The sequence below is a fragment of the Stegodyphus dumicola genome, chromosome 5 (assembly GCF_044657685.1).
Source record: "Stegodyphus dumicola isolate Sdum_Otavi_A_Nest chromosome 5, ASM4465768v1".
Lineage (NCBI taxonomy): Eukaryota > Metazoa > Arthropoda > Arachnida > Araneae > Eresidae > Stegodyphus > Stegodyphus dumicola.
Window position 1 is genome coordinate 145,725,405 of NC_140772.1, and position 23,184 is coordinate 145,748,588.

The window sequence follows — 23,184 nt, forward strand, 5'->3', positions numbered from 1 at the left end:
ATAAATACAGTGCTGAACTGTTGATAATTGACTCTGTTGACTAATGAGTTTGCCTTCACTGGCCAAAGGGATATAAAACTGAACTGAGAGCAAATTGTGTGCCATCTCAAACCTTTTCTGCTGCATGTACTATGCCCTAAAAGGCTGAATTGTTATTATGCCCAACAGTGTTATGTTGTTATATGTAAAGATTTTAAACAATTATTTTTTTGTAACTGTTTCTGAAATTATTAACTTAGTGTTTTATGTTCAGTTTCAGCAGTTTTCTTAGTGTTGATTAAAGAGTTACTGTTTATTACATTTGCTATTCCTTATTACTGCACTAAAGGCTATGATTCTGTATACATTAATTAGCAGCATGTTTAAATTCTTAGTTAAAGGTCTTCAATTTAGTTTCATAATTATTTATTGTATACCTTCTTCATATTCATCTTAAATTTCAGAAGAAATTTACTTCCCAGTTTAGTCCTTTGAAGCAACTTATATGTAAATATTGTATAGCATATTCTGTTATGTACTGACTATTGAAATGCATTTTTATTTCTTTTTTGCAGGACATTTTGCAGTTTGAAGTCTCTATGTACTACTGAGGTAAAAAAATTCTTTTATATCTAATCTGAAAATGAAATATTTTTTCATAGGCAATAAATTCAGTTCTTGACAACTGCATTCTAAATTAGAATTTTAAGCACATGTGAGAAAACAGGAAAGTGCTTTCCAGTATTTAATTTTAAAAAAAGTTGAATTTTTATTTTCAGAAATCATCTTAAATTTATTTAATAAAGATCATGGCAAATGATTCCAAAATTTTTGGTGCATGTTTTACTTGTCCCCAGAACTTTCTGAGTTGTCCTGCTGTGGATAATTTCTACATAACCACTGAATTTCTGTGATTCTGATTAATTCAGGCTCCTAAGAACTTGATGTTTGTGTCATTATTTGATTTTTAGGAAAGTGATTATTCTAAACCTCATGTTTATAAAAAAATTTACTGTAGTTTGAAAATATGAGGCTTGGATGATAATATCAGCGACTCTTTTAAATATAAGCTACAACTTGCTTAAAAGTATCTTATGCAGTTAATGCCACTAGATACCTTTCAACATAAAAAACATCTTCAGAATTATTTTTATTTCTTGCATTTGCTGCAAACATGAAAGAAAAGAAAAATCTTATAATTAAATTTTGTTGCTGTTAAACATTTCTGTAGTAGAAGATAAGCATGTTTAATTTATAATACTTTTTATGTATTGTTTGACATATTTAGAAGTATTAAATATGTATATGATGCACAATTTTGAAATCTACAAAATAAATTTTGTTGTATATAAAATTTAATTATAAATATTGAAGTAAAATAACAGACAATAACATTGCAAAATTAAAAATTTACTCTTACAAACACTTCAAAAAAGTGAGAATAAAATGCATTAAAAATTTAAGCAATATTTTTTATAATTTAAAAAAGTATCTCTTCATATAGTATTAATAAATACAGTACAAAGTTCGAAATCCGCACTAGCCGATTCCGGATTTGGGATATTTCCAAATCCTGTGGGGGGCTGTAAAGTAATGTTGCTTTCTTACATTAAATTCAAACAAATAAATTTGTAACAAGTTTTTATTTTTAAGCAATAATATAATCACCCTCGTTATCAGCAACCTTTTGCCATCTAGTATGCAGATTTCAATCCCAGATCAATAAAAATCAATTGGTTTTTGAGTAAAATATCTCAAGATGGCATTTTGGACATCATCAAAATTTTGAAATTTTTTGTTACTAAGAAAATGTTGTAGGGATTGGAATAAATGGAAATCCGAGGGTGCGATATCGGGCGAATATGGTGGGTGAGGCAGTACCTCCCACCCCAATTCATTATGTTTTTCCAGTGTTCGTCTTGCACAGTCGTGTTGCAGAATGACGCCTTTTCCGTTGACAATCGCCGGATATTTTCCAATTAAAGATTGGTTCACTAGATCCAATTGTTCAGAATAAAGGTCTACATTAACAGTTTTTCCAGATTTCAGCAATTCAAAATGAACAATTCCACGAATACTCCACCAAATACCCAGAAGTGCCTTTTCGGGATGTAAACCCTTTGTAACCCCTATTAAAACTGCCTTTTGAGTTTTGGATTATCATATAGGACTTATTTTTCTGTCTCCACTAATCAAGCGATCAAAAAATGGTTCTGTATGGTGCCGTTGAAGCAATACATTGCGTGTGATGGATAGGTTGGCCTTGTTCTCTTCGGACAGATTATGGGGGACTCAAACACCTGCTTTGCTTATTTTTCCATTCTGCTTTAAATGTTTTTGGTCGACCAAGGTTGGTCAAGAGTGTTTGACAGTTCCTCGATTGTTTGACATTGATTTGCGTCCACTTCTGCCCTTAGCATGTTGTTGTCTATCGTTGTTGTCGACATGCGTAGAAACGACATTACTTTTTGGTCCCCCTAATAATAGATCATCAATTTAAATCTGGTAAGATGGCATGCAGAAATTATACAATTAAAATTATGAAATTGTAATTTATGAAATAAAGAACAATTATGATCTAAAGGGTATCAAAATTTACAAAAGAAAGCTTAATATTTGTTTACTTTATTAAACATTTCGTTCAATGCAAGTTGTTTAAGATGCTCCCACAAAAAATTCAAAAAGTTCCTTTTTCTTTTTTCTTGTGTCATATACAGTGGACTTTCCAATGCCATACTCCTCACATAATTTTAAGACGAATATGCCTGTATGCATTTTTTGCAGCAATTCCACATTTTGTTTAATGGACTTCTAAACATGGTTTCGCTTTGTAGATCCCTTTTGTAACTCCAGAATTGGAAACTCTTTTCGACATAATCGAAAGTTCAAGCTTAGTTTTTATAAAATTTCTGTAATAATAACAGTCTGCGAAAATTAATAAACTGGGTCAAATTAGAAGGTCAGGGAGCAGCGCAGTCTGCTACATTAATTTAAAATGCCTTAGAATCAGTAATGATAATTTTAGCCTAACTTAATAGCGTGTGTTATACGTTATTGTCTATGTATCACAAGATTGGCAACGAAACCCAAGTGGTTTCGCTAAATTTTGTCTTGCTCCTATAGCGTTCTGAATTAAGCCTGAATTGTAATAGTTTAGTTTTTTACTATACCTACGTTTATTTCTTGCACATGCTTCAAACTAATATGAGTCCTGAATAAATAAACTCCCACATATATACTTAAGGCTTTATCTAGGGCTGGCGCTTGAAACCGCCTGGTATCGCCTCTACAGGTCCTAAATTCTGCTGCAAAGCGCTTTTGTAAGTTCTAAATTTTAACCATGCCTAAACTTTGGATCCCAGTGCTTTCCCTAAATCATAAATACTTCTCATCCCTTAATTTTGACACTCGGTGCTTTCCCAAATTCCAAAAATTTCAACTTCCCTAAATTCTGCCGTCCAATACACACATATCTATAGTGCAGGACGGGTTTAAAAATTTTGCTTTTAATTTTTAGCCTATTATTATGTTTTTTTTTATATGTATGTATATAGGCATAAATAAATGCAACAAAATAAAGAACAAGGTTATAAGGTATTTCTCCCGCCTTCCTAGCATCCCTTCGTGGTATAGTGGTTCTGCATGCTGAGCCGGTATTGTCAGAGGTCCGTGGTTCGATTCCCAGCAAAGGCGTTGTTAATTTTTCATCTTGCCTGCTTCCAGAAAAAAATACCTAATGTCTCTAAAGTGGCGCCCGAACTAAAAGGGTGTTTCATGAGGATTCTCTGCGCCCAGGATTTGGCGATTGGGTCCCCTAAAAACCTCAGTCGCCCTTTCAAAAGGGGAGTATGTAAGGTATTTCTCGTGCCTTCCTAGCATCCCTTCATGGTGTAGTGGTTCTGCACGCTGAGCCGGTATTGTCAGAGGTCCGTGGTTCGATTCCCGGCGAAGGCTCTGTTAATTTTCATTTTGCCTGATTCCGGAAAAAAATACCTAATGTCTCTACCAGGTATAAAATATGAAAGAAAAAAATCTTAAATATACAATGTTCATTAATGTATGTATATGTATATAATATCAATATAAATGTTAGGTTCTGAAGCAATTAGAAAATTTTTAATTACGCATACACACACATATATATATACATTTTATAAGCATATATAAAATAAAGCGATTTTTAAATTACTTATATGGTTTGTTGTGGTTTATTTAAATATAGCAAAGCACTGGACGGCTATCTGCCTAAGGGTAAGGATGCCTCTGTAGAGGACTTTCTAAGCAAAACTGGATCGTATATGCGTTATACATGGGGAAAACCACGTAAACGCCCATACAACATGAAAATGGATTGTCTGGTCCGCACTTCTTAAGCAGAAGTATCACCAGAGCCAATAGGCTAAGGAAATTTTCAATTTTGGAGCAAGAGCTCAAAGATCAAATAATGCCAATTAGAATTTTTGAAAGACCTAGTTAGAATTTTGAGGTCTTCTGACTAGGAGATGTGTTGGCCTCGCCAACGTCTTTATTGAAAAAATACATTACATAGCATGTTTTTATATTTACAAAACAAATTATTTTTTGAACATAAATTGAGTTATACAATGCAACATAGAATGATAGGAAGAACAAAGTAAAGAATCAATATTAAGTATTACAATAATTAAATGATTAATAACATGGCAAATAAAAGTACAAAGATATTACATGATACGATTGAATTTACAAGTACAGATCTAATTCATTGTGATATGAGTATTCCAATATAAGTACAATAATATTATATAATACAATCAATTTATAAGTACAGATCTGATTCATTATGGTATATGTATTCCATAAAACTTGATAACAAAGATCGTCCCTTGTCGTTCTTAATTAGTTGTTTTAGAGTTTCTAAAGTTATATTTTGTTTGAAAATTTCTCTACGTTTTGTTGATACACTGGAACAGTCTATAATCATATGAAGTGCATCTGCGGATTCACTACCACATTGACACTTGCATGTAGATTCCTTTAGTTTGAATCTGTTAATATAAATCGGAAAGGCTCCGTGATTAGTGATAACTTGATTTAAAAAAAATCACTGAAATGCCGTTTCTCCGAAACATTCGGTAGAAGTGTGAACGTTTGTCGTCCTGATGCTATTACTCATAGGGATCTTGCAGTCTAGGTACGTGTTCGAGTAAATCCCTTGTTTGGCTAGCTCGTCGGCTTTTTCATTGCCGGCAGTGCCTTGGTGTCCTCTTATCCAATGAAGCTTTGCTTTTGTAAAAGCCAGTAATTTCTTTATGGCGATAATGTTCTGATTATAGATATTGTATTTATGGATAGACTTTAAAACAGCCTGGCTATCCGAATATATATGCGCAGGACTGGGGTGTGATTTTAACCATAGTAATGCCGACTTTAATGCTAAAGTTTCAGCTTGATATACTGTACTAGTCTTATCCAGTTTAAACATAAATTGATCGTGACAAACTCCATTCATGAAGGAACAGAAGCCAGCTCCAGTGCCGTCTTCACTTTTTGAACCGTCCGTATAAATTTCTAAACCTTTATTGATTGGAGGCTTGTTGTCCCATCCGAAGACTTGAATATGAGCTGGATGAGAATGCCATTTAGGTACTGGGAATTCAATCTGATCCCGTGAAAGTTCTAAGTCCTCATATTTAAAGTCAGTCCATCCTCGTTTGGTACGTTGGATGATGCTTTCCATGTCCAATTTAAGATCAAGCGGCATAATTCCAGCAATCACTTGAAGAGCTGCAGTAGGGGCAGTCTTATAGCTTTTGGTCATTGCAAGAAGTGCTATGCGTTGTATAGAGTTTGTTTTGTTTCGCATTTTTACCGTAGGTGGGTACCACCAGGCAGGACATGTGTATACTATGGTACGCTCTATTGCACGTTTATAAAGTTCTTTCAGAACTGGTTTGGGCATCCCAAGTAATCTAAGAAGATTGTTCATTATTTTACAAACTTTAGATTTAATATAATCTAGATGAGGTAGCCAGGTAAGGCATTCATCTATGACTATTCCAAGATATTGAATGGATTTTTGTTGCTTAATGGTATGATCGTTCATCTTTATTGTCGGTGCTGAATAGGCTGCACCACGCTTTTTGATTGCTATAAACATAGACTTTGACTTTTCGGGAGAGAATTGAAGTTTGCACTTGAGTGCCCATTCTGATAGTTTTTGAAGCGCCAACTTTGCCTTGGTTTGAATTTGCATATGCATAGATCCTGTTACTAGGAGTGAAACGTCGTCCGCATAAGCTTGGATGTGGATTCCATCTTCAAATTCGAGTTTTAAAGCTATATTCATTACTATATTCCAGAATAGTGGTCCAGAGTTGGATCCTTGTACACATCCTTTTTCTTGTTTTATGGAGTATTGAACATTATTTATTTCATAGATTATATGTCTATTATCCAATAAACTTTCAATAACTTTATAAATATTTAGAGGACATCCCAGATTGCGGAGTTCCTGTAGTAGGAACGGCCACCAAATATTGTTGAATGCACTCTTGATATCCAAAGAGATAACGTTGGTGTAATTATTATTACGTCGGTTTGCTTCTATTTGTGAGACTATGTTGTCCTTGATGGCATCTGCTGAGCATTTTCCCGCCGTGAAGCCATATTGTTGTTCACTTAATTTGGAATTCGATACTAAGAAATAAGTCAATCTGTTAGTGATTAATTTATCATAGACTTTACTCCATGCGTTAAGCAAGCAAATAGGGCGGTAAGCATCAGGAAGCTCACCATTTTTTCCTTCTTTTGAGAATAATACTAATTTCGCTGTCTTCCAGCAGTTAGGAAATATTCCTCGACGGAAGAGTTCATTAAGTAACGCTACTTGTAATTGTGGGTTAGCATAGAAAACTTCAGCTATAATTTCTTTAGATATATTGTCCATTCCAGGTGCTTTGCCTGGATTGAGGGATTTGATAGCATTTTCCACTTCTGGAATCGTAAATGGAACATCATTTATTGAATTATATGGATTCCTTAAGTTGTTACGAATTGTCGTATGAAACTCCGTGTCTTCGCTGATTATATCTTTAGGAAAGTGGTAATCCATTAGGAAACGTATAGTTTCTTCTATTGTGGAAGTCTTGGTTTTATCTGGTTTGAGTAACGCTTTTAATTGTAGAGGGGATTGCATAGTCCCCTTAGCAATGTCATAGTGTACCCCGAAGGGTGAACTAGGACTTAGACGCTCCAGATATCTTTTCCAGGTTGTTCTTTTGGCTTGCATAAGCTTTCTTTTATAGAGAGCAAGGTCTTTTTCGTAGACTTGCTTATAGTGTGCCCTTAGTTCGTCATCATGAATACATTTGTGATAACGCTTTCTCAAAGCGAGGATTCTTTTTCGTAATATTGAGAGTTCCGGGGTCCACCAAGGGACACCTTTGTGTTGAGTTTTAACATATTTTCCCTTGGCGTGGGTTGCCAAGTCACAGTATTCCTGTATTTTCTGAGTCCACTTAATTATAAGTTGATTAAGATCAACTGTATCTTTAGGCAAGTAAGATTCCATTGAACCAAAAAAGTGACCAATTTTTGCCTTCAGTAAGAGCCAATCCATTTGTGTAAGTTTATATTTGACTCTTTGAGTTGAGCTAGAATGTTGATACGTAATTTCAAAAGAGATATAACAATGATCACTTAAAGTGATACAGTCCATAACTTTCCAATTATGAATGAAAGACGTGGAAGAGATTGATCTGGAAGCTGTAATATCAATCCAGCTCTTTCCCCTTGTGCAGTTGTAGGTAGGGGGACCATCCGGATCGTTTTCAACAGCCAGTCTATGCATTGTTAAGAATTCTCTAAGTGTGCGTTTTCTGGGATCCTTGAAGGGGGAGCCCCAGAGCACACTTTTCGCGTTTAAGTCGCCAAGGAGAAGAAGATCATGTTGATCGTCAAAGTAACGTTCAGCTAAGTTTAACAGAGTAGTTAAATCTGTTAAGTCCGTTATAGGTTGAGTATAACAGTTAAAAATGGTTATTGTCCTATGTTCAATCTTTAATGTAATAACATTTAAAGTAGAAGAAGCGTAAGTATTCAGAACCGTAAGTCGTGGGTTAACCACCACTGTGGCTGTTTTGGGGTGGTCATTTGGAGAAAAAATGTTTGAGTCGGAAAGCCAGACGGCTTGTCATTGATACAGTATGGTTCTTGAATAAAAATCAAGTCGTATTCAAAGATACAAGTCTTTAGTTGTGCTGTTGCGACATGTGATCTCGCTAAATTAATTTGCAACGCTTTTATATTTTGAATAAGTTCTCTAGCCATAATTGATTTTTCTTCGAAGATCTTCAATTTCTAGCTGTCTGCTAGGACAGTCTTTTGAGAAACTTGAGTGCTGCTCGTCAAGGTGCTTATCACTATTTGCATTTCTTTCTGCACAATGAATACATCTTTGGTAGTTATTGTCACAATTTTTGTGGGAATGTCCCACTTCTCCACAATGTCCACATGCCTCTTCTGTTTGGCATTGTTTAGAAATATGTCGGTATTGGCAGCATTTAAAACACTGCGTTGGTCTGATGTATTCTCTTAAATTGAAACGTTCCCAATTAACGCACAGTTTGCGTAACTTAGTAAGTGTTTGAAAACCTCCGGTGAGGTTTCACAAACCCAATGATTTCTGTTCTTATGCTTGATAGGAAATTTAACCTGTAGGCCATCACCATCGATGCCTTCGTTTTGGGCTAAAATGGCTTCCTTAAGTTCTTCCTTAGTCAAGTCCCTTGGAATATCATATATTATAATTTTAGGAAGCCTACGTGTAGGACGAACAATTTGTAGGTCCTTTTTAAGTTCTGGTACAGTATTTATTTCATTTTCTAGCGTCTCTATGTCTTCCGCTTTATTGGTCTCTATTAAGAGACCACCTTTTGCCTCATTTTTAAGTCTTTTCACTCCAATGTGGAGCTTTGTGGGATCAATAGTTTTTAAGAGCTTCTTTCTGATGTTGTCTGGTTTATCCCCTTCATTTGTGGGGTATAAAATAGTGACATGTTGTTTATCTGGTTTTCTCCATGTTTTGGATCGGTCACGAGCTGGACGTTTAAGTACGTCCGCATAAGAGTCTTTAATGTTTGGCGTTTGATGAATTTGTCCTTCCATGTGTGCCATCTCGACACACTGTTCAGTTAGAAGGTTGAACATCAATTGAAATTGATGTCAAATATCAGCGGCTACTGCCTTGTTTATGCCAGAATATGCCAGAATTTGTCAATATTGTCTCTAAGGTGGCAATATATGCCTGTCCTTCTTTGAGAATGTCTTTAGAACTCATTTTGATGTAGGTAGAGTTATTCAACGCTTAACTAAATAAGATGCACTGGGTCTGTAGACCGACCTGGTACCCTGGGGTTCACACCAAGTCAGTAAGTAGTAGGCACTTTTGCTCAGGCTTTCGACCCTCCTTGGAGAGGGAGCCCCCCGACCTTGCCAAGGTACCCGAGCACTGGGAAAGCACGAATGAACAGGTGAAACAAATATTCAAAATTATATCAATTTTGCACATTAATATCGCATTTCAATCGCATACAAATCGTATTTCTAATCGCTTTGCCCGGGGAGCGTAAACGCCCATACAGCCATTCCGTTCACTGGAATGCGAACTCCGGACCGAACTATCACTGTTTAGCGGCTTTACCACTCAGACGCTAATGAACCTTCTCCTCACATATACATGCATATATATATTATAATATTTACATGTAGAACATATGTTATGGTGAAATACCGAAATCTGGAGAATGTCGACTTTCACCGGTGAATGTTGAACATATAAGAATATATTTCTTCTCCGTAATTCAGTCACGAAAAAAAGCACTTGAGACTTAAAATAAGAACTTAAAACACACAGTACATTGAAAATGAGAAAGGAAAATAATAGAAGTTAAAAACTTACTTAATTATACAGTGCGTTCTAAATGAGAAAATAAAATAATAGTAATAAAAAGCTTACTAAATTATGTGACTCAAATCTTATTTATTGCAACAACTTAAACTATTATGACTTCTTATGAACTCTCTTTTCGACCTACACCAGAGCATATCTGTGATTGTCGACATAACACCGGTGAGGGTCCGAATGTACAAGAATGTAATGCAATATTCGATCTTTCACCGATGTATGTGGTAAATGTTGTCATTCTCCGGTGAAAGTCGATATCCTCCAATTTCGGTGTTTCACGGTAACATATACGTACACATTAAATTATTAAATTATATTTGCATGTCGATAAATTATATTTACAGGTTGATCATTGATAAAAAATTATAAAATATTGTACGGAATTACTTCGCTTCCTAGATTTTTCGTAAGCTTCATCATATTTCTAAAACAGAATCTAAGTGGTGATCCCATTTGCAAGCTGTTTATATATCTTATTTTTTCTGCACTGAATTATATTTAGAGAATTATTTCACATGATTATAGCTGAAAATGCAGTTTTACAAATGAAGAATTTAAAGGCAAGAAGAGAATTAGGTCCTTTTCTAATTATTCTTGAAGCATTTAAATTAAGAAAAACAAATGGCAGATTAATAGAGATCACTGAAATAAAGTGCTCATAGAGGACAGATTAATATGCAAATAAATTTTAGTTTTCATTAAGTAAAACAGAATTCATCTGGCTTCTGTGAGAAAGGAATCAATCCAAGAAACTATTTTTCTATTTTCGCAATCATAATTTTTTAAAAAAATATTCAAAGAATTCATATTCAAACATTGCAGTCTATTATAATCAGTAATAATTACCTAAAATGCAATTTTAATCAATATTAATTCTCATTTTCTCTTTGATAACCCCTCTTTAGAGTTAAATAGCAGTCACAGCATTTTTCGGCTACATTTTCCTTTATAATATGCTTACGTTTTCATTTACAACTTTTAATACTCTGGGAAAATTTCAGTATGAGAACCCAGAAAATTATTCTTAGTGATGCTAAGATTATTGATCATTGTCATGCCGCTGTGCTTCAAAAGAAATCCTATTGTTTAAAGGTTCATATCCTTAACCTTCCGACGTTCATATCCTGGCCTTAACATTACATTCATATCCTGACCTAAAAATAAAAGCTGCGAGTCAGAATTAAAGGGGTTGCTCATAGGCAACCTTAGTTAAAAAGAAGTTAGAGGAAATGTTAATCAATGCATAATATTATCTTTTGAATTAAACACTAACACACTATTTGATCAAGTTCAAATAGAAAACAGATATTCGGCATTTGATTTGAAAACAGATTAGACTTGCAAACAGATATTCGGCATTTGTAAAGAAAATAAGGATGAATCAATATGAGTTTGTTTTCTGATTGCAAAACCATCTTAAGATACTATCGGATTTAATCTTTAAATTATTCCAATAATATTCAGAATAGTGGGGAGCCACTATTCTTAACTAAAATTCACTAACGCAAATCCTATTTTGGGTTGAAATGATTTTCATTAATTATGTTTTAGAATCTATTAGGTTATTTTTTTATAATACGCCGAGAGGTATTTTTGAAAATGAGCAATGCCTTTTGCCAGGACTCGAACCTGAACCTCTCGAATACGCGCCTAGTGTGCTAACCGTCACACCACAAAGGCATACTGGAAGGAGAGAGAAAATACATTATCCCTTTTAAAGGGCAAATGGAAATTAGGAAACCCGATCGTTAAATCCTGGTTGTGAAGAATCATCGTTCACAACATTTTAGTTCGAGCGCCACTGTAGAGTCATTAGGTTATTTTAAAGGAGCTGTGAAAAATGTGCAAAGGAGTCGCCGGAACTTGAACCTGCACCTCTCGAATACGCGCCGAGTGTGCTACGGTTACACCACGAAGGCATGCAGAAAGGAGGGAGAAAATACCTTATAACGTTAATGAAAAAATACTAAAAATATCTAAAAAGTTAATTTTTTAATTACCTCAGTTTTTGTACTGATAAATGATAAACTATTATAATATGAAAGAACAAAAGGAATAAAATTAATTATTTACTGATATTTGAGAACTCACTTTTTTACTTCCTTGTACGAAGTAAGTTGTAAATAATGAGACAGACAGTGAACGAAGTAAGTTGTAAGTAAATCAAACGAAGTAAGTTGTACTTTTGTAAGAAGTGTCGCAGCCATGAAAATTTTCGGGTATCATATTTCAATGAAAATACCCATATATTAACTGCTATCAGATACAATGAACGATGTTTTTGCATGACATCTGTAGGTAAGAACAGAATAAAGGACTCTTTTTCCCAAAACGGTTTGCAAAAAGGATTTAAAATGGATTCAGGACAGATTTTTTTGTGATGTCTAGATGTACGTATGTAAGTATGTAGCTCGCATAAATCAAAAACGAGTAGACTCAAAACGTTGAAATTTTGTATATGATATAACATGTAGTTGTGCACCTACCTTTTTGGTTGGATTCGGCTGCACCAAAAGTGTATAAATAAGCAAATATACCCACTTTGTAACTCAGCTGCGTGAGCTCAGTTTTTTTTTAAAAATAATTTTTATATATTGGTAAATTGTGCATGTTTTGCTTTAAAAATGATTGAATTATGTTGTTCTTATTTCCCAGTTAAAGTTCTTATGCCTTTAGTTAATCTGCATGCAATAGTTGTAGAATTATTAGCTATTTAAAAGTTTTTTAAGTGCGGCTAAGCCTAATTTTTTTTTACTATAGCTGCCATATTTGTTTGCATTTGAAACTTAGCGAAATAGTGAATTCAGTTTCTGCACTTTCAGTGTCTTTTTGCCAAGTGGGACCCAAAGTAAAAGTTTTGTGCACCGAAAAATCTGCCTTCTTGTCGCTGGCATAACTACTTGTTTTTGCGTAGAAACAATAATTTTAATTGTAAAAATTGTTTTTTTTTTAATTGTTTTAATTGTATTTGGTGTTTCAAGTCTCTATATTTTGCAATTTTTAATAAAGCTATTTTGAGGTTTTATGTATTTTTGTCTTGTCGCAAAGTGAGAATTGAATTAATTGAAAGAGAAAACTATCTCTAATGAGAGAGGAAATAAGTTTCAATGAAATGCAGAAAAAAAATGTGCGTATAATTTAATATTCCGCGCAAGGGAAGTCGTGGTCTACATATCAGACTTTTTAATGCTGTGCTTACAACAAATCGTTTGAAATAGATTTTGACAAGTAAATATAGCAGTACAAAATTGGGTGTGTTTCATTCACTATATGCGTAAAGTTCTTGATATTATCTATATCCATCACATTTAGGAGCTCACTTTCAGTTATATTAATACCAAATAATTCAGTGAAATACTTAAACCAGCTAATTTAATAAAAAAAATTCACACTTGTATTTTCGTACACTGAAAATTTTCTTATCCGTAATATAAAACACAGCACAAGAAATAAATATTTTGCAAAACAGACAAAATATATATATATATATATATATATATATTAATATTTAATAAGAATAAATCTTATTATGCAAATTTGAAAGGTAGTTCTGAATATTTTTTAATTGGCTGTTACATTGGCGAATGGCAACTGTGTGATGAAATGACTTGAAAAAGTGGTGGCGCTGTCTGTTACAAAAGTAATAACTAAGTACCAAAATTCGCCACATCGCAAGTCACGACAATACCCCTTTCCTGGCTCCCGGCCACTTTATAGTTGAGAAAAACGGGTCATAGCAGTACAGCAGTAAAGTCGCTGAACGCTGGTAGTTTGACCTGGACTCAATTTTGGGCGAACGGGCTGGCTGCATCGGCGTTATCGTCTTTTCCCCCATACATAACGTGGGTATGAGTCAGTTTTCCTTAGACATTTCTCCAGGAAAGTATCACTGCCCTTACTGAGGTAATGTGCTATGCCGTAATCAAATAAACCAAGCCAAAAATGTGAAGAAAACGACGAAACTGCGATGCAGCTAGGATATGAACCCTGTTCGAACTACCTGTTTTCACCTATTTTTCCGCTTTGCCTCTGGTGAGCTAAATACAATTTGAAATGAATTGTATTAAGGAACTGGCAGAATTGAACACTTTTCAAGATTATATGACTGAATGTTGCTAAACATGATAGAAGCGGTAAAGCCATGTAAGAAATTATTTGACTTTATATGATATATCTCAAGATTTGTAAGCAATAAAAATAAACAATTCTCCCTGAATAAAACAAAAATCGGCTGCGTTTTCTTTCGATCTAGTTCCTTTCCAGTTTGTAGAATTAATAACTAAATTACGTTTAGACTTTTTAAAGGTTCATGTCGTAACAAGCAAACCTTTTCTTTATGTTTGAACGTAAAGAGCTCTTTGTCCCCGCTAAGGTCTTTGAAATATTAAATTATAAACTGTTAGCTAAAAGTTGATTACGTTCGATTAGTAATTTACTTAAATAAGTGATTAGACAGAAATTATAATTATTTAATCGTCCATGTATGAACTTTTTAAAAGTCGCACAACATATTAAGCAGCAAGTTTTCTGTTTATGCTTCAACCTAAGACAGACAGAAGTCTTTCTTCCCGCAGGGTGTTGATTTTGATTGATGTATTGAGATTACGGTAAAGCACACTAGAGCTATCTGCCTAAGGAAAGGGATGCCTTTGTGGAGGTCTTTCTAAGGGAAACTGGCTCGTATACACATTACACGTGCGGAAAACCACGAGAACGTGCATGCAGCTAGAGGATTCGAACCTCGCCCGAACTGCCAGTGTTCAGCAACTTTTACCGCTCGGCCGCTAGTGGGCCTCTCCTCGCAGGTCGAAAGATCAAGCTTAGAGCGAACAAAGGGAAATTCTGTGTGAGAGAAAGCTAATTGTGCAGCATTTTAATACAGAATTTTTTAAAGACCAGATAAAATACTGCATTAAAAAAATGTTTGATTGGAATGTATTAATTTCTTCTCATTCAAGGCGATTACACTTAATTAACCATTCACTTTTTGTTGGGAATTAACAGAAATATTTCGAAAACTAGATCATTTGGGATACGGTTTATATGCTTTCACTATAAAGAATCAAATTGGAAAAAGGTTAAAAAATCGCGAAGAAAAGTCTCTTTTCTGTGTTATAAGGGCAAAAAAATATCTTTTACTTATATATGCTATTAAAGAAGTGTGTGTCTTAATACAGTGTAAATTGATGGTTTAAAATTCATTTTATCTGGTAGTATCATTTAACTTTTACAGTGAGTGTTATTTTATCCTATGAGTATCACCCATAAGGAAGGTTTCTTTCTAGCAAGTTGTAAAAAAAGTCGATTGCAAAATTTGTGTCGTATTTTTAACTGCCTACCTTCAAAGTGAAAATCTGATCTTTTGCTTTTGTTTATTATTTGAAAGAAAATTACTAAGTAGTAGCATTATTTTCAAATAATAATTGTGAGGGAAAAAATCAAATAAATATAAATAAAAAAATTTTTGAAAGCATTCAGATTTTACATTACGCCCAAAGGGGCGCTTTTTTAACATTTTGTATGTTACCTTTACTTATTAAATATCATGTTCTTCGCATTTAAACCATAAAATTCAGTTCGTCAGCAATATTGCAAAATAATGTTAAACGGGGCATAGCTTTAGAATTTCCAATACACAGTCTCGTGCTCTGGAGATAAAAATGATTTTTCCTTACAGTCTTGCCGTTGTTCGCTTTGAAATCGTGGAGTTTGTTAATAAAAAATTTGTTAAAGTTTTACAAAATATAAGATCGAGAATTAAACAAATTCTAAATTTCGGCTTCCAAATGCCCATATTTGGGTGGAAATGTTCAGTATTCAAAGTTTGATGACTCTAGGTATTGTTGTTTTATCACAATGCGAGAAACATACAGGGGTTGGACAAAAATATGGAAACACCTTTAAAAAAACATGTTTCTTTGCTTAATATGAGGTAGGAAACCCGTTGGCATCCAAAACAGCTTGCAGTCTTCTCGGAATGGATAAATACAGTTCCTGTATGTTTGCCAAGGGAATATTATACCATTCTTCCTGCAAAACGGTGGCAAGTTCAGATAACGATGTTGGCGGTGGATAACGAGAACGCACTTTCCGTTCCAATGTAGACCACAAAGGTTCGATAATATTCAGGTCTGGTGACTGTGGTGGCCAGGGGAGATGGGACAACTCATCCTCGTGCTCAGAAAACCAGTCCTGGACAATGTGAGCTGTGTGAACAGGGGCTTTGTCATCTTGGAAGACACCATCACCATCGGGGAACAAAGTTTGTACCATGGGATGAACTTGATCGGCCAAAATGTTCACATAAGTCTTGGCAGTCATGTGCTCTGACACAGTTATCATGGGGCTAGCAGAGAACCACGATATGGCTGCCCAAACCATAACAGAACCCCTGCCATGTTTCACTCTTGGCAACAAGCAGTCTGTATTATAGGCTTGAGATGGCGTTCTTCAGACGTAAACTCGGCCAGAAGTGGGAAACAATGTGAAAGAAGACTCGTCAGACCATATTACTCGCTTCCACTGCTCTGTAGTCCAGGCTTTATGACTTAAACACCACCTTTTCCTGTTACGGGCATTAGCATCACTGATGAGTGGCTTCTCAATTGCAGCACGGCCAGCAATTCCCTGTTTATGAAGCTCCCTTCTAATTGTTTTGGTACTCACAGGGTTTAATAACACAACATTCATTTCAGCAGTAACTTTTGCAGCTGTGGTCTTCTTATTTTTCGTCACAATTGCCCTTAATGATCGTCTGTCACGATCACTCAGGACACACTTTCGTCCGCGCTGTGATTTAGCAGATGATGTTTTTCTGCTTTTCAAATATGCGGAATAAATCTTTGATACAGTACCTCTTGAAACACTAAACACCTCGGCTACCTTGCTTACGGAAGCACCTACCATACGTGCTCCAACACTTTGCCCACGTTCGAAGTCTCTTAACTCTGACATAATGCAATGACAACCTCACATAACTGTACTCCGACAACAACTGAACTGTTTACCACATTTACGAAGTTGTATAGGTGGCGTCAGTAGTAAAAAATGCCAGCGCCACCTACATATTTTATTAAAATCAATCTATCTTTTCAAACGTGCATTTCACAAGGTGTTTCCATATTTTTGTCCATCCACTGTACATAACATTCATGCAGACTCTTCATTAAATATAACACAACGGGGCTCTAATATTCGGCGGCAACAATTTAAAAAGTGAACCGACATTTATAGTGAGCCAACGTAGAATGCTGAAACGAAATTAATAGTCCTTCTGGGCAAATCGCCTCTTTGGAAAAATAAAAATACAATTTATTACAATGATGGGAACGAAAAGCGGAATATTGGGACATTAATTTATTCAGAAATGCTTATAAGGTATTTCTCCCACTTCCCTAGCGTGCCTTCGTGGTGTAATGGTAGTACGCTGGGCCGGTATTCCAGAGGTCCGTGGTTCGATTCCAAGTGAAGGCGGTTGCATATTTTTCATCTTTTCTGCTTCTAATTAACCTAATGACTCTACAATTGACACCCAAATTAAAAGGGTTGTGGATGAAGATTCTCCACACCCAGGATTTGGCGACTAGGTCCCCTAAAACCCTAGTCACCCTTTCAAAAAGGGGAGTATATAATGTATTTCTCCCACTTTCCTAGCATTCTTCGGGTGTAGTGGTTCTGCACGTTGGGCCGGTATTCCAGAGGTCCGTGGTTCGATTCCCGGCGAAGGCGGTTGTTAATTTTTCATCTCTCTGGCTTCCAAAAAATCCTAATGATTCTACATGCTTTATTAATGTCGCTTTTAATTTAGATGATTTTGTAGAGGCCAAATTTTGTCAAATTAGGCCAAATTTTGTCAAATGCGATGTCCAGGAAGCAGGCAACGAAACAAGATTTATTATTAAAAGCTTCTGCAATTTTTTTCTGCTAAAATTGAGAATTAGTTGTTGAATGTCCTTGACGAAAGCCGAATTGATTATTCTGAATGTTGGAGTGGGATCTGACCTTTCAGGTCAGGTCAGGTCATAACGTTATACTTCAAGTTTTGTACTAATAAAAGTACATTACTTGACCTGTTATATTATCCATTAAAGGCCTTAGAAATGTATTGGTGCTTGTCTCATAAGGATGCATGTAAGTAGTAAAATAGATTCCTGAATCACAGTGTTAATTCGAGATGTTGATTACAAGAGTGACATCTATGCCAGGGATGTAATTTCAATTTACTAACGTAAGTCAGAGGTGCTGGTCACGTGTGCTATTTCCGTGATGTTGATTGGCAGAGTCGAGAGATGCTCAAGATGACATATTTTGCTTTATATTAAAATAAATAATAGACTATTTACAAATCTGATGAATAGAATTGTATTCTAACATTATCAGTAAACTTAGAAAAATATCAGTATGATGATGCTGATGCATGATGATTAAAGAAAAATATAACTTGAGTATAGAGGTGTAGCTGCTAATCGGCCAATACAGTTGCAGATAAATAAGGTAATTCCTTCAATAAAAGTTCATTCAAGGTTCAAAAGAATTGAAGTATAGCAAAAATCTTGAGTAAATACTGAATAATAAAATAATAAAATACGATGATGAGTATATACATATGTTACCAACGAACATTGTGATGAATTGTCCTTGGTCTTTTGTACGGCTGTTCTATAATGTAATCGTAATTGCCCATGTTTTTGACAAGATTTGAGGGATGATTTTCGATTTTATTGTAGAATTTATAGACGGTCTTTAGTATTTCTTCGTTAGTTGTGTTAATTTTCATATGTCTATGTAGGACTTCATTTCTTACGAACCACGGAGCACCCAGCATGGTTCTTATGATTTTATTTTGCAATGTTTGCAGAGGCTTTCTGTTTGTGCGTGCTGCTGCTGCCCACTGGCGAACCGTAAAGCATTACAGGACTTATGAGTTGTAAATAGATAATTTTTTTTGTATTTATGCTCAGTTTCGAGTGTCTATTGATTATTGAATATACACTCATAAAAAGCTTGCATAGTTTTGGCTTTGGTAGCTTGTGGATGAATTTTAAAATTAAGTTTGGAATCTAGGTTAATGCCAAGATATTTGACTGAGTTATCTGTATTGACCGGTTGATTATTAATGTACAGATGATCGCATACAGGTCTTCTATTAGTGCGTTTGAAGATGATATTAGTACTTTCCTGTGAATTAATTTTAATCTTCCATTTTTGGAGTCAATCTTGGATATTATTAACAGCATTTTGCAATTTGTGTTGAGCATAGGTAAGGTTGATGGATGTAGAAAAGATAGCAGTACTATCAGCATACTGAGCTAACTCAGTACCTGGATAATTTGGGAAATCATTTATATAAATAATGTAGAGATAAGGAGCCAAATTTGCTCCCTGAGGGACGCCAGCATTAATTTTTCTTTTGTTTGAGTAGTCAGAGTTGATTCTAACTTGGAAGTATCTGTTTTGCAGATAATTGAAGATAATGATGATTAGAGCAGGAGGGAAATTGTAGGTAATAAGTTTGAATATAAGGCCAGTATGCCAAACTTTGTCAAATGCTTTTTCCACATCGAGGAAAAGAGCAGCTACTGTTTCCTTTTTATTAAAGGCTTCACCGATCTTTTCAACGATGCGGGAGACTTGGTGAGTGGTGGAGTAATTTTTCCTGAAGCCAAACTGATAAGGAGAAATTATGCTATTATCTTGAGCATATTGTTGCAATCTTTTTTGAATGATTTTTTCAAATAATTTGGAAATAGTAGGTAAAAGAGAAAATGGTGTAACTTGTGGTTAATTTTTTGTCCTTTCTAGGTTTTTTAATGACAATAATAGTAGCAATTTTCCAGACATTAGGGATGTAATTATTCCTCAGGCTGTCATTGAATAAGTTGACAAGAAAGATCATAGCTTTTTTAGGAAGATTCTGTATGGCAGTATTTGAAATTTTGTCATAACCGCTGGCTTTTTTAGGATTTAAATGCTTAATCAGATAGAATACTTCAGAGGGAGTGTTAGGAGGATTAGCTGTGCTCCTATTGGAATTAATAAAGTTATGAACTTGTTCTTTAATGTTGTTGTCTTCCGGATGCGAAAAGTTATTTTTGAATTGTTCTTCATAGACATCTGCAAATTCATTGGCAATATCTACAGGATGATAAATAACTGTGTTGTTGTTCTCAATAGGTCCAATTTTCTGGTTGGTATTTCTTAGTTTTCTGGCTAATTTTCAAATAGAATGATCTGTATGAGATAAGTTTTCTACAGAGTCGTTCCAGCTGTCTTTTTTAAATTCAAAGATAGAATGATCTGTATGAGATAAGTTTTCTACAGAGTCGTTCCAGCTGTCTTTTTTAAATTCAAAGCATAATTTTTTGACTGCGTAGTCACATCTTTTATAATTATTATGATCTCTCTGGTCTCTAGTTCTCTGCCAGATCTTCCTTAATCTGTTCTTGTTTCTAATTTCTTCTACAATATTGATAGGAAGGGAGTAGTCTTTTTTGGATGAATTTCTAGTTGCTTTATTGATGGCATCCAGAATTTTATTGTTAAATTTAGTAGTTGCTTCTTCTATTAAGTCTGGAGTAGTCATTTTAGCTGCAGCAGAGATATTGTTGTATAAGATATTAAACTAGTATATTTAAAGTCAGTCGAGTTTACTTGAGTAGGCTGTGGGGGCATATAATGCTTAATATTATTCAAAATGAACATAATGGGATTATGATCAGAGTCCAGGTCTGTGATATTGATAAGGTCTGGAATTTGAGGGATATTGCAGGTAATAAGTATGTCTATAACATAAGAGATGTGGTTATTATTAGCCGAAATGTGTGTTGGCTCTGTGGTAGCTAGAATATTGATAGGAGAGTTTTGCATATAATTATACAATCTAACTCCATTACTGTTAGTAAGTCTGGAGTGCCATGCTGGGTGTTTGCAATTTAGATCACCTGCAATGATGATAGGGTATCCCAAGTTGGAGATATAGTCAATTTCGGCAGTATTGATAATTTTTTGAGGTGGTTTGTGCACTGAAACAATTAGATATGGAGTATAATTATTGCTTTAGATTAGGCAGGCACAAGCTTCTATTGTAGAAAAATTTGGCAGAAGATATTCAGTATGTTTGACAGAATTTTTTACAATGATAGCTGTACCTCCTCCACTTTTGTGCATTTTATCATTTCTATAGACTCCATAATTTGCAACTTTGAATTTTTTATTGGGCTTGAGATGTTTCATTGAGTAACATCATATCTAGGTTGTTTTCAAACAAAAATTTAGTATTTTGTAAATGCTGCCTTAGTAAACCATCACAATTGTAGAAAATTATCTTGGTGTAGTTTAGTCTAATAAAATTTGAATAATTTTGGAAATTGTTTGTATTAGTCATTATTGATATTTTTGTAGATCCTGAGTGCTTCAAATCCTACAGTCATTTTGTCAGTGACAAATTTAGCATTACAGAAGTCATCATAAAGATCATATATTGAAGCCATGAAAGCTATGAATTTGTCTAGGTTTTCCCCTGTACGTTCATGCCTGTTATTTATATTTTTTCTCGGGATTGTTCCTTTTTGGCATTAGAATTGGAATTTTTGATGGGATTTATTTTATTTTAAACTTCAGTTGCATATGAGTTAGTGTTTTCAGATTGGTTAGCAGTATCACGTGACCTGTCATAACTTTTTTGAGAGTTTTCTGAGGTAGCATTGCTTTGAATATTTTCCATTTCAGAATATTTAATATTTTTTTATTTCTTCATTGTGGTTATCGTTACTATTTAGATTTCCTGGTCTGCGTGGGCAAGAGATAGAGGATGCTAGGTGCGGTCCCAGGCATAGGATACACTTTGCATTATAATTTTGGGTGCCCTTAAAAGAGCAGAGATGGGATCTGTGATTTTCAGCACATCTTACAAAGAACAGACACTATAGTACCATATGATTCCTGCCGCGCCTGAACACAGCGAGGTGTATTATGACACGCTCGCTGTGTATGATTGTATCGTTGACAGTTATAACACTGGGTAGGCCCAGGTTTAGATTTGTATTTAATAATGCGGACCCATAGTCTTATGATTTTTTCGAGGACTATGGGTCCGCATTATTAAATACAAATCTAAACCTGGGCCTACCCAGCGGTACAACTGTCAACGATACAATCATAGTGATAATTTTTCGCGTTTTCACTCTTCTCATTTAAAGCATAGTTGCTGCAGTGGACGATTTTTCACCAAATATAAACAAATATTTCACTTCTTTTCTCATGATTCACTCTTCCACACATGCAGATGCAACTTTTAAGTAATTTAAGGGGCGTTTTTTTAACATTTTGTGTGTTGCCTTTATTTATTAAATATCGTGTTCTTCGCACTTAAACCATAAAATTCAGTTCAACAGCAATATCCAAAATAATTTTAAAATCAGCATATTTTTAGAATTTCCAAAACACAGTCTCGTGTGCTGGAGTGTTTTTTTTTTTTTTTTTTTTTTTTGTTTTGTTGTTGTTGCCAATTCTCGCTTTGAAATCGTTGAGTTTCTTAATCAAAAAACTCATAAATGTTTTACAAAATATGAAACAGATAATAAAGCAAATTCCAGATTCCCAATTTGGGCTTCCAGTTGCCTATATTCGGATGGAGACGTGCGTTATTCAAAATTGGATGGCACTACGTACCGTTGTTTTATCACAATGCGAGAAACAAGCATACATTTATGCAGATTCTTCACTATTTAATTTCTTTAAATATAATACAGGGCTCTAATATTTGGTGGGAACAATATAAAAAGTGATTCGCCGTTTATAGTGAATAAACGCAAAATATAAAAACGAAACTAACAACCCTTCTTGGCTAACGCCCTTTGGGCTAAAAATGTGTTTATCTGTAGGAATAAGCGCGTTTGAATAGAGTAAGTAAAAAAAAAAATAAAAAAAAAGTTCAGATTTTAATGATTGCCCAGATGGACTATTTTAAAGTTAATATTTTTTAACAGTAGGAATTATCGATCGAGATGTCCATGGATAACATGGGGACGTTATGTATCTTCTCTATATTTAAAAAATGACAAGGTGTGGAAAGTAATTCTATAAAAGTACTGAATGTTTTTTATTATATATATCATGAACGAAATATGCTTATTTTTTTAAATAAGTCGGATTAAAAAGGGAGGAAAATAATATTTCTCTTAAACAGTTTAGTTTGTTCATGAATAATAGATAGATTAAATATGAAATAAGAATGTCACGTTTGCGAACGGGAACAGACT

General features: G+C 34.5%; 1 protein-coding gene and 1 long non-coding RNA gene across 12 annotated transcripts in view; one reads left to right on the top strand and one right to left on the bottom strand.

Annotated features, from left to right (window-relative positions):
• The window catches only part of LOC146997278 (cullin-5-like), a 181,868-nt gene that overhangs the window by 13,692 nt on the left and 144,992 nt on the right, over positions 1–23,184 (top strand). The gene's annotated exons all lie outside the window — the stretch shown is intronic.
• Positions 1–23,184, bottom strand: part of LOC146997279 (uncharacterized) — a 240,487-nt gene that overhangs the window by 3,055 nt on the left and 214,248 nt on the right. For 2 of the 8 annotated variants that reach the window (XR_015040969.1, XR_015040966.1), the window contains one exon: positions 971–2,456. The exons of the other annotated variants lie outside the window; for them this stretch is intronic. This is a non-coding gene — a long non-coding RNA (uncharacterized LOC146997279). Of the gene's footprint in view, positions 1–970; positions 2,457–23,184 lie in introns of those variants that run through there. 8 annotated transcript variants of the gene reach the window in all.